Source organism: Chiloscyllium plagiosum, chromosome 23 (genome assembly GCF_004010195.1).
Source record: "Chiloscyllium plagiosum isolate BGI_BamShark_2017 chromosome 23, ASM401019v2, whole genome shotgun sequence".
Taxonomy (NCBI): domain Eukaryota; kingdom Metazoa; phylum Chordata; class Chondrichthyes; order Orectolobiformes; family Hemiscylliidae; genus Chiloscyllium; species Chiloscyllium plagiosum.
Genome location: NC_057732.1, coordinates 57981557 through 57993969, shown reverse-complemented (window position 1 = coordinate 57993969; position 12413 = coordinate 57981557). Strand labels below are relative to the sequence as shown.

Below are 12413 nucleotides of genomic sequence, written 5' to 3'. Positions count from 1 at the left end.
TTGCCTTTCCAAAATGCAGAACCTCACATTTAACCAAATTAAACTTCATCTGCCATTCCTCGGTCCACAAGTTCATCCGCATTCAATATAGTGTGTTATACTGGCTGCTCATAGTTTGGTCTCCCCTACATTGGCAAGAGTCAAAACACAGACTGGGTAATCGCTTTGCAGAACACATAGTTTATCAATAAAAGTGACCCAGAGCTTCCAGTTGCTGTCAGATCAACACAACACTATGTTCCCTTGTCAACATTTGTCGCAGACCAACTGCTGTATTCCAGCAAATCTCAGCACTAGCTCAAAGAGCAGCATCTCATCTTCATCTTGGTGACCCTGCAGTCTCTGGAATTCAGCATGAGGTTCAATAACTTTAACGCCCGATTTCATCTTTTTATGATCTGACCCATTCCCCCCCACCATCAACATCCAGCACTGTTATGGTATGGGTTGCTTTTAGCACAAATAACCCATTTTCACCCACTCTCAGGCTATTACCACATTGTTTGGCTTGCTTTCAGCACATATTACCTAATCTCTGCTACCCTCGGCTCTTGTTACCACTTATTCACCTTCTCTTCTGTCCGGACCTCTCATCAATAAACCATGTGTTTACCTTTCCCAACACCTCACCTCCAGCATAAATACCAGATTTCCTAGCTGCTATCATTTCTGATAAAGAGTCACCAGATTCGAAATATTAACTCTGCTTTCCTCCACACTTGCCACTAGACTTGCTGAGTTTTGCCAGCTATGTCTGTTTTTGTTTCAAATCTCTAGCACCTGCAGTTCATAGCTTTATTTTTGCTTCAAAACTGTGCTTTTTTTTATATTTAAATGTGTTGGTTTGATTTTCTTTGTAAAATGAACTTCTGTTTAGTTGTTAATGAAAATTTACAGACTGGTTGAATATGTCTCAATATCCAAGCATCATGTTATCACCACTAACTACAGAGGTATCTTGATTATGCGAATATCAATTATCCGGGTATTGGATTATCCGAGGGAGATCTCGAGGTCCTGATGGAAACATTACATCAAAGAGGTGTTTCCAATACTGATCGTGCCTTTTGTTTACAATGATTAAAAACAAACATGGCTTACTGAAAAGCTGCCAGTAACAGTCCTGGACATCAATTGGAGTCCAGGCACAATTTCCAAATTGGAGTCCAGACACTGACTTCCTGTCCTCTCTATCTCTCTCCACACAACACTTTCCCTGGAGTTTCACAGGCATGTACCCTGAACCCCCCTTCTACAGATAATCTCTCAGATGTTGTCCTGTACAGGGCAAAGGTGGAACCTGTCAAAAAGTTGAAGTTTGTGTGTGTGTGTGTGTTTTTTTCGGGGGGTGGGTAAGGGGCAGGGTAGGGGGGGTTTTGGACAGGGAGGCAGAGTCTCGCACGCAGCGTGCTGCTGCCTAGTCTCCTGAACGGGCAGCATTCTTAGCAAGTGCTCGCTATATCAATCCCTTTGAAGTGATTTGGCGGGGGGGGACTTAATCAGTACTACAGGTCCCTTCCACAAACAAAAAAATTTGTCTGCTCAGAAACAAACCCAGAGAGAGGGACCAAGGCAGGCAGAGCAAGGAAAAAGGAAACTTCAGAAAACTCCGAGCCCCACAGAAGAGGCATTGATTCAATTAACTGAATAATCAATTATCCAAACGAAATACTGTTTGCCCATCTCATTCGAATAATCGAGGTTCCTTGGTATACAAAAGAAAGCAAACAATCTATTAAGCCAGTTTTCATTCTAGAATCTAACTAGAAGTACCACGAGCTGGGATTCAGACAGGGGGACTTTTGACCAGAAGATTGTAAAACTGCCAATGTGAATACTCATATTCAAAAAAAAGAGGAGGCAGAAAGGGGCCAACTATAGGCCAGTCAGGCTACTATCTATTGTTGGAAAGTACTGGAATCAATTAAGGAAGTAACAGCAATATATTTGGAAAATCATAATCTAATCAAGCAGAGTCAGAATGGCTTTATGAAACAAATTGTGACTGACCAATTTATTAAGAGTTTTTCAAGGAAGTCTCAACCAGAATGGATGGAGGAGAACTGGTAGATGCGTTGAATTTGGACTTCCAGAAGGCACTTTTACAAAATACCTCACTAAAAGGTTAAATCATAAGATAAGAAACCATATGGCACCAGGTTGTAAAGCCAATGGGTTTATTTGAAAACACTAGCTTTCAGAGCGATCTTCCTTCATCAAGTGATAATGAGAGATGAAGAACTTGGACTCAATTTATAAGGGAAAGGTCAAAGGGTCATACAACTCACGGGAACAAACTGAAAACACCTAAGATAGCTCTTAAATTTTTAATCAGTTAGAATGGAGATGATGAAAGATTTCAGATTGGTGACCTGTGGGGTTCCACATGGATGAGGATTGGGACTGTAAATATTTACAATATATATTAATGACTTGCAGGAAGAAATGCATTGCAGCTAAATATACAGATGACAAAAATAAATGGAAAGGCAGATTGTGAGGGGGAATACAGTTTTCTGAGAGATATTGATAGGTTAAGTAATGGAATATTGGCCGTTTTATTTCAAGGGGTTCTGAATATAGAAGTAGGGAGGTTTTACTGCAATTGTACAAGGTGCTGGTGAGACCACGTCTGGTGCACTGAGCAGTTTATGTCCCCTTACTTCAGCAAAGATATAACTTCATTGTAGGCCACTCAAAGAAGAATCAGACAGATGATTCCTGCTATGGAGGAATTGTCTTTAAGAGCAAAGGTAAACAGGTCAGAATTCTACTCACTGAGGTTTAAAAGAATGAGAGATGATCTCATTGAATCATTTAGGATTTTTCAGGCACTTCACGGAGTGAATGTTGAGAGGTTGCTTCCTCTCATTGGAGAATCTACGACCAACAGACAAACACTTAAAATCAATTTAAGATTGAGATGAGGGATAAGTGACTTTGGAACTTCTTGCAACAGAGAGCTATGCAGGCAAAGTCCATCTGCATACTTAAGGCTGAGATAGGCAAATTTCTGATCAGTTAGGGAAGCAAGGGTTATGGGGAAAACACAGGAATTAGAACTCAACAGCAACCTGGAAATAATAGTTGTATGTAAGGTTATATTTACACATGTTGTTTTTACTTGATTGTGCACTCAGTTTGTTTACTTTGTTGTGAATGCCGTATGCTTTCAATTAGAACCTTTACTTCTGTCTTTTTGTTATCATGGTGTTGATTGTTGGAGTATTCTTAGTTTTCTTTCTCTTCATCCCTTCCTGTCATTCTCTGACCCTCATTTCCTGTGTACTATTGTCCTCTGACTTTCTCTCCACTATGATCACCCACATTTTTGCACATTTGATCCCTTGCCAACACTATCTAGTTTAATTCTCTCCACTTTTCTATCTATGTGGTTCACAAGAACACTGGCCCCAGTGCAGGTCAGGTGTAAACCATCTCAATGGTACAGCCCTCACTCTTTCCAGTAGTGGTGATACTTGGCCACTAACCAAAACCCAACTTCTCCCACACCAGTTTTTCAGCCACCAAGTAATTTCTATAATTTACTGTACCCTATATCAATCAGCACATAGCTGAGGTTTAGTCATTTTACAGTTCACATCCCAATTCATTGGGCCTGTGTTTCTGCTACCCATTTTAATAATACTATATTTCTCATTATGGCAGTGAGACAACTTTGTAATTTTCAATTTGAAATGCTTTGCCCTCGGCTGTGTCTGACATGGAATGTATATTATAAATATTAAGCACATTACAATTTTTAATCGAGGAGCCGAGAAGTGGACATGCTGTAAGATTTTAAAATTAAACTCTTTGTAACATACTTCTACAAATTTTATGAAGAAAGAATATTTTTGGACAAAAAGTGATGTTGTCTTTGCAAGAGTCTCAATAGTCAATATAATTATGATCAAAAAAGCTATACTTAGTTCTATCTGCACTTTACATGACAACCCAGCCAAATATATCTCATCATGCATTCCAGTCATTGCATAAACTCCTGTCAAGCCAAGTCAATACAACACTAATTCATTGCTAGATTACCATCTTTGGAGCCTTGCTGGATAGATGACAGCAATGTAGGATGCTGATGTTAAGCACTGCTGTTGCGATCACATTGAACTTTCATTTTACTTTTCCAGAATTTGCAGTATACTGGTAATTCCTAGATTTAAAAAAAAAGTTCCAGTGCGGTTTTAGATTAGATTAGATTACTACAGTCTGGAAACAAGCCTTTCGGCCCAACAAGTCCACACTGACCCTCCGAAGAGTAACCCACCCAGTCCCATTCCCCTATATTTACCCCTGACTAATGTACCTAACACTATGGGCAATTTAGCGTGGCCAATTCACCTGACCTGCACATCTTTGGATTGTGGGAGGAAACCGGAGCACCCAGAGGAAACCCACACAGACACTGGGAGAATGTGCAAACTCCACACAAACAGTCGCCCGAGGTGGAATCAAACCTGGGACCCTGGTGCTATGAGGCAACAGTGCTAACCACTGAGCAACCATGCCGCCCCTTAGTCCTCCTAGTTACTCAACGGTAGCATCAAGAATGGCAAAAACAGCAAAGCATAGGAATTTAAATTGTTCAGTCAATCAATGGATGTCAATTCTGTCCTCTGGGCCCACCATCTTAACTATCTTGATCCATTTAGATATAAAACCAAAGTCAAACAGTTTACAACTTTCAAGGGGTAGAAGATTACACCAGACGTCTCTCTTACACTAACTTACAATGCACTGGCAAAGACCGAGGAGTAGGTACTCAAATAAACAGAACACTGTACATAAAAACTCAAAAGGTTGATTGGGAAAATGAATGTAAAAGAGTAAATCTAGAACAAAAGCTCTTGCATCTACAGACAACGAACCACAAATTACTCCACATAGCATCAAACCCGACACATCAATTTATCTCAGCCTCTACAGCCTATTGCAACCAAGGAGTCTATAATGTCCTGTACCCAGACTGTAATGAGGTTCTCACATAGCCTGCATAATGATTGTAAAAAGAATGTTACAACTAAAAATCAATGTCTTACATGTATGATTTTTTTCACAATTTACAGAGAAGTTGAATAGTAATTATACTGAAAAAAGATACATATCGAACATAGAAAGTTACAGCGCAGTACAGGCCTTAGTGAGTTTTCGGGAGATTTGTGACTCAGGTTGAGGTTCTGGATGTAGGTTTGCTCGCTGAGCTGGAAGGTACATTTCCAGACTTTTCGTCACCATACTAGGTAACATCTTCAGTGGGCCTCAGGCAAAGCACTGCTGATTATTCCTGCTTTCTATTTATATGTTTGGGTGTCTTTGGGTTGGTGATGTCATTTCCTGTGGTGATGTCAGTTCTTGTGCTGAAGTCACTTCCAGTTCTTTTTCTCAGGGGGTGGTAGATGGGGGTCTAACTCTGTGTGTTTGTTGATAGAGTTCCAGTCGGAATGCCATGCTTCTAGGAATTCTCGTGCGTGTCTCTGTTTGGCTTGGTTTCGGACAGATGTGTTGTCCCAGTCGAAGTGGTGTCCTTCCTTATTTGTATGTAAGGATACTAGGGAGAGAGGGTTATGTCGTTTTGTGGCTCGTTGATGTTCATGTATCCTGGTGGCTAGTTTTCTGCCTGTTTGTCCAATGCAGTGTTTGATACAGTCCTTGCACGGTATTTTGAAAATGACATGAGTTTTGCTTGTTGTTTGTACAGGGCCTTTCAAGTTCATTAGCTGCTGTTTTAGTGTGTTAGTGGGTTTGTGGGCTACCATGATGCCAAGGCTTTTCGGAAAGGACTGCTAGACTACTCAGACCCTTTAGCATCATGGTAGCCCACAAACCCACCAACACACTAAAACAGCAGCTAATGAACTTGAAAGACCCTGTACAGACAAGCAAAACTAATATCATTTTCATTAAATGAAGAATGTGAATGCATTGAAGAAAGTGCAGATGCAATTTAACAAATTGGCACCAGGAATGAGCAACTTCAATTACAAGAGGACTGCAGAAATGGACTCTTTTTTTTGGAGAGAAGGTGGCTAAGAGATCAGATAATCATGAACGGGTTGGATAAAACAGATGGACAGAACTGGTCCCATTAGTAAAGGAAACAAGATTAAGAGGGGACAGATTTAAAATTATTTTCAAATGAAGCAAGTGCAAAACTATTTTCATGTGACAAGCAGTTAGGATATAGAATGTTTACCTGGAAGTGTGGTGGAGGCAGGTTCAACTGAGGCATTCAAGAGAGTATTGCACAATTGTTTGGATAAAAATAAAAAGGATATGGGGAAATAGCTGGAGAGTAGCACTGGATAATGATGCTCATTTAAAGAAACAGATGCAGACACGTCCAACAAAATAGCCGCCTCTGCACCTAGGTCTTGTGATTGTGTGAAAACACTCCAAGCACAAGAAGTTGTTTTTGGCTGTTGGATGCCCTTTATTTTAGTTCTAGGGCAACACTGTTGGAGTTGCTTTGTATGATACTTCTCAGAAATGGGGATATTTGCTGATTATTACACAACATTCAGTAACATTTGCATATGGTATGCTTGATTTGGAGATACCGATATTGGACTGGGATGGACAAAGTTAAAAATCACAAAACAAGGTTACAGTCCAACAGGATTATTTGGAAGCACTAACTTTCGGAGCGCTGATCCACAACCACCTGATGAAGGAGCAGTGCACAGAAAGCTAGTGCTTCCAAGTAAACCTGTTGGACGATAACCCGGTGTCATGTGATTTTTAACATCATATAACAAGGCACAAGTCGCACATATGACAGCAAGCCCTGGTCAACCTTCAGGCTTGGACTGGTAAGTAACATTCAAGCCACACTAATGTCTAGCAATGATCAGCTCTAACAAACGAAAAATTGAACTATCTTCCCCTGACATTGCATCATGAGATCAGATTAGATTAGATTACCTACAGTATGGAAACAGGCCTTTCAGCCCAACAAGTCCATGCTGAGCCTCCGAAGAGTAACCCACCCAGACCTATTCCTCATATGTACCCTTGACTAATGCACCTAACACTATGGGCAATTTAGTATGGCCAATTCGCCTAACCTGCACATTGGAAGAGGACATTTTTGTTCCAAAACCATGTACTCTGTAAAACCTCAAACAAGTCTGAACAAACCTGAAGGCACTAATGAAACTCTCTAGTGTCACATGATTCATCTCTTAAACGGTGACTTTCAAACATAACATACACTAACTCTAATAATAAAACCAACTACCTAGAAGGATAAGGGCAACAAGATTAGATTCCCCTACAGTGTGGAAACAGGCCCTTTGGCCCAACAAGAGTAACCCACCCAGACCAATTTCCCTCCGACTAACGCAACTAACACGATGAGCAATTTAGCATGGCCAGTTCGAGTGACCTGCACATCTTTGGACTGTGGGAGGAAACCGGAGCACCCAGAGGAAACCCACGCAGACACGGGGAGAATGTGCAAACTCCCAAGGCTGGAATCATTCCTCAGTCCCTGGCGCTGTGAGGCAACAGTGCTAACCACTGAGCCACCGTGCCACAAATACATGGAAGCACCACCACCTGCAAGTTCCCATCTGCATCACAGCATCCTGACTTGGAACTGTATTAGGAGATAGTGAGGACTGCATTACTTCACCATTTCTGGGTCACAATCCTGGAACACCCTTCCTAATAGCAATGCACTGTCTTTAAATTCCGTGGAACGCAGCAAATCAAAGCATGAGTTCACCGGCATCTTCTCAAAAGCAATTAGGGAAGGGGAAACAATGTTGGCGCGGCCAGTGATACCTTACCTAAAAAAAGTATAAATGTACAGATAAATAAGACTAAAAATATAGGAAAAACAGAAAAAAAATCATTTGAGCAGTGGATTAGACAAACAGGTGAATAAAGAACCCTGAAATGGGCAATCAGAAACAGCCTGAATCATTGCAGTTGAAAGTAGCTGTATTGCATACTTTCTCATTTCTAGTTTAAATTAAACAGCTTCAAAGTAAGCTTAAGGGATGGGGGGCAGTTCAGTTGTATGGAATACTATCTTGTGCCACGTGGGAACGTAGATGCTTTCTGTGGTCTATTTCCAACAGCGGGGACTATTTCCAACTTGATCAATTTTAGCTCAAGATTCTGGAACTCAAGCAGCAGCAGCTGAATGCTGTGATGCATTCACAAAGTTGGAAATTATGGGATAGCATGTTGAATAAAGAGCTCACTCTGCAGATTAAGACCAAGGAAGCGGAGGGAATATCAGTGACCAATACGTAGTCTGCGTAGACCAAGCAGTTAGTGTAAGAGCCTCGTGAGGTTCTATGATTTACTAATCATTTTTATATTTTGGTTACTGGTGAGGGAGATCATTCATCAGAGGAAGGTAGGGAGGGCTGAGCTTCTGGTACTGTCATTTGCTCAGCGACACAGGTGGTTGTGGGCCAGGCAAGTATTGGGGCCAAGAATAGTAGATGATTCGAGAGTATGGGAACAGGCAGATTTTTCTGTGGTTGCACATGACTCCAGGTTGGTGTGCTGCCTCCCTGGTGCTAAGGTCAAGAATATCACCGAGTGGCTGTCGAATATCCTTTTCCGGGAGAGCGAAAAGCAGGACTTTTTCCGCAGTGATCTGAGGATTGCTCCCAGTACCACGACCTAATAAATGTAGTAATAAGAAAATTGAGCAAATCAATTACATTGCTGAAATTAAAACCATGCAGGAGTTACAGCTGGAGCTTCTGGATATTGAAATCAGTTCTGCATCAGGGAGGATCTGTACAAGGAGGACGGATTACACTTTTTAAAAAATTCATTCACAGGATTTTGTGCATCGCTGGCTTGCTCTGCATTTATTGCACATGGTTAATTGCACACAGGGCAGTTAAGAATCAACTACATGGGTGTGGAGTCACATGTAGGCAAGACCAGATAAGAATGGCAGTTTCCTTCCCTAAAGGACATTAGGGAAACACATGGGTTTTTCCAACAATTGACAATGGATTCATGATCATCATGAGATTCTTACTTATTGAATTCAAATTCAACTATCTGCAGTAGCAGGTTTCGAATCCACATCCCCAGAATATAACCTGGTTCTGTGGATTAATAGTCTAGTGCTAATACTGTTAAGACATCACCTCCCAGCACCTTAGCAAGATTGTGACTTATATTCTCACAAGATTTGTTAGTGCTGTTGTGACCATTTAAACTGGCTTGCTGGGATCCGAAGATGGAAAGCAAATACAATCAGAAAGCTGGTATGGGAAATAAATATATTGAACACAATATTTGTAAGAAGTCAAGAATTTCTGGCATTAGAGTCGCAGAGTCCTACAACACGGAGACAGGCCCTCTGGCCCAAACTGGTCCATGCCAACCAAAATGTACATCCACACTAACCCCTGTCCCTGCACTTGGCCCATATCATTCTAAACTTTTCCCATCCATGTATTTGTCCAAATGCCTTTTGAATGTTGTTAATGTACTAGTCTCAACCACTTCAGACGGAAGCTCATTCCATTTGCATACCATCCTCTGTGTAAAAAACGTTGCCCCTCAGATTCCCATTTAGATTTCCCCTCCAACCTTAAACTGATGGCCTTTAGTCCTTGATTCCCCTCCATAGTAAACACAGAGGAGAAATATTCATTGAGAATCTCGCCTTTCTCCTGAAGTTCCACGCGTACATGTCCACTTTGGTCCTCGAGTTATTCTCTAGTTATTCTTTTTCCTTTTGTATACTCTTTGGATTCACCTTCATCTTCTCAGCTAAGGCTATTTCATGCCTCCTTTTCACCCTTCTGATTTCCTTCTCCTTGCCTTTTCAGCTTCTCCCTACAGCAGAAAACCTCCAACCTGGCAACATGCTTGTAATTGTTTGCTACACTCTAAGTTTAAGAACATCTTTTCTACAGCAGGGAGACCAGAATTGAATGCAGTATTCAAAAGGTGGCCTAACCAACGTCCTGTACATCCACAACATGATGTTCCAACTCCTGTACTCAATGCAATGACCGATAAAGGCAAGCGTACCAAATGCCTTCTTCACTACCCTGTCTACCTGTGATTCCACCTTCAGGGAACTAGAATCTGCACCCCAAGGTGTCTTTGCTCCCAAGTACCTTACCATTAAGTGTGTAAGTCCTGCACTGATTCACCTTACCAAAATGCAATACCTCACATTTATCTAAATTAAACTTCATCTGCCTCTCCTTAGCCCATCAGATCAAGGTCCCCTTGTACGCTGAAATAACCTTCCTCATTGTCCACTGCACCACCAATTTTGGTGTGATCTGCAAACTTACTAATCTTTCTCCTATATTCACATTCAAATCATTTGTACAAATGACAAAAAGCAGTGGACTCTGCAAAATCTTTGCGGCACACTGCTGGTCATAGGCCTTCAATCCAGAAAACAACTCTCCACCACCATCTTTTGTCTTCTACAATCAAGCCAATTTTGTATCTAATTCCTCATTCTCAAGGCTGAGTCCATTCTCCTTTTAAAATCATTTATGAAATCAACATCTATTAGCTTTTGTAGCAGAACATTCCAGACTCCAACAACTCTGAATGGAAACATTCCACATACTCCCTCTAGATCATTTGCCAGTTGTTTTAAATCTATAATCTCCGATTGTGAGCCCACTCCCAGAACAATGCAAACATATCCTGAGAAACTATGAGGTCTCTTCCACAGATTGGACAAGAACATCCTGTTCCAACACTCCTCATAACTGAAATCCCTCATTTATTGCAACTTCCTCGAAACCCTGTTTCGCATTTCTTACCTAAATTCGCTGGCATAGAAATATCCATCATACATCTGCTTTGGCCTAACCAGCAATTTATAAAGTTCTAACATGAGCTCTTTTTATATTCTCTGCTTCTATTTGTAAACTAAAGTAACCACTGCACTTTGTATCAAATTAGCTTGCCACCTTTAACAAGATTTTTGTACATCAATACCAAGGTCTCTCTGCTCTCCTACAGTTTTCAAAATAATGACATTTACTGATTCCCAAATGACAGTCACACTTTGCTCCATGGAAGTCAACCTATCCTCATTCTGCCTACCTCACAGTCTATTTATGTCATTTGAAGTCTACAACTATCCTCATCACTATTTGTTACCTAATTAAGTTTCTTAATATTTGTAAGCTTTGTGCTGCCACTCCGTAGGTTGGTCACAAAAAAAAAACTGACAACAATGAACCAAAGAGTGACTTTTAAGGACCAATAAAAGCCAGTTCCTAATTCATTTCTTTTTAGGTCATAAGGATGGATCGCAGGCCCATTCAGCTCCTTGATTCAATAAAGCCAGAGCTAATTCCTGCCATTCCCCTCCAACTCGTTATAGTCATTCATGAGACATGGGCATCACTGCCAAGGCCAATGTTTATTGTCCATCCTAAATGCTCTCAAGGTATCCCACAGTGCCATTAGTTAAGTGGCTTCCAGAATTTTCACTCAAATCTTCTTGTCACCATATCTTTGTTCACCACTATTCCAAACAAACTTTTGCTTGAAACTTGAAGGTCTTCAGAACTGCATAGCTACAAAACACTCCAGGTGAAATTTCATCAGTCAGAATTACTCTTTAAAGGTACAGTAAACAGAATTCAGAGTTACATTCCTATATCTATACAAGGGCTTGCTGCAGCCAACACCAGTCCTGAGGTGTCTGAGATACAGCTAAGTTTTACTAGCTGCTGGCAGGAGGAATTTGTCTAGGTTATTACCTTGTGTGCTTTCAGCTGTAGATGAGATGATCAAATCAGCAAGGTCGCAGCTGCAATGGTAGTAATCTCGGGGCAGCACAATATGTCTCTTCAACTTCAGTCTGTTTTTTGTCAGCTCTGGAAGACAGAATTAAGAGCGTCATTGAGAGCAGCGCGAGCTGGGCGGAAGTGAGGTTGGAGCGCAGAGCTGGTCGGGAAGGTAAGTGATTGATATTTGAGTGGGTGTGTTCTATACCCCAGGCCCTACATAGTAGGGCCTCCCTCCCATCCTCCTCCTCTAACGTAACTTTAAAGTTCACAGGTAAGCTACTCAGTGTTCTTGCTTTGGTGACGAAGTGTAGAGTAATGGCAGCGCAGGCAGTGGAATGTTCCTCCTGCAGGATGTTCGAGGTAGGGGTGAACACCGATACTCCTGCCGACTTCATCTGCAGGAAATGCAGTCAGATCCTGCTCCTCACAGAACGAGTTAGGGAACTGGAACTGGAGTTGGATGAACTGAGGATTATTCGAGAGGCTGAGAAGGTGATAGATAGAAGCTACAGGGACATAGCTACGCCAGAGAACAGAGGTAGCTGGGTAACAATTAGAGGTGGGAAGGGGAGGAAGCAGGCAGTGCAGGGATCCCCTGTAGTCATTCCCCTAAACAATAGGTATACCGCTTTGGATACTGGT

General features: G+C 41.4%; 1 protein-coding gene across 1 annotated transcript in view; it reads right to left on the bottom strand.

Moving 5' to 3' along the window:
- The window catches only part of ncor1 (nuclear receptor corepressor 1), a 413945-nt gene that overhangs the window by 392296 nt on the left and 9236 nt on the right, over nucleotides 1-12413 (bottom strand). The window contains exon 2 of the mRNA XM_043713232.1: nucleotides 11742-11858. The gene's annotated coding sequence lies outside the window, so the exon portion shown is untranslated. The remainder of the gene's footprint in view (nucleotides 1-11741; nucleotides 11859-12413) is intronic.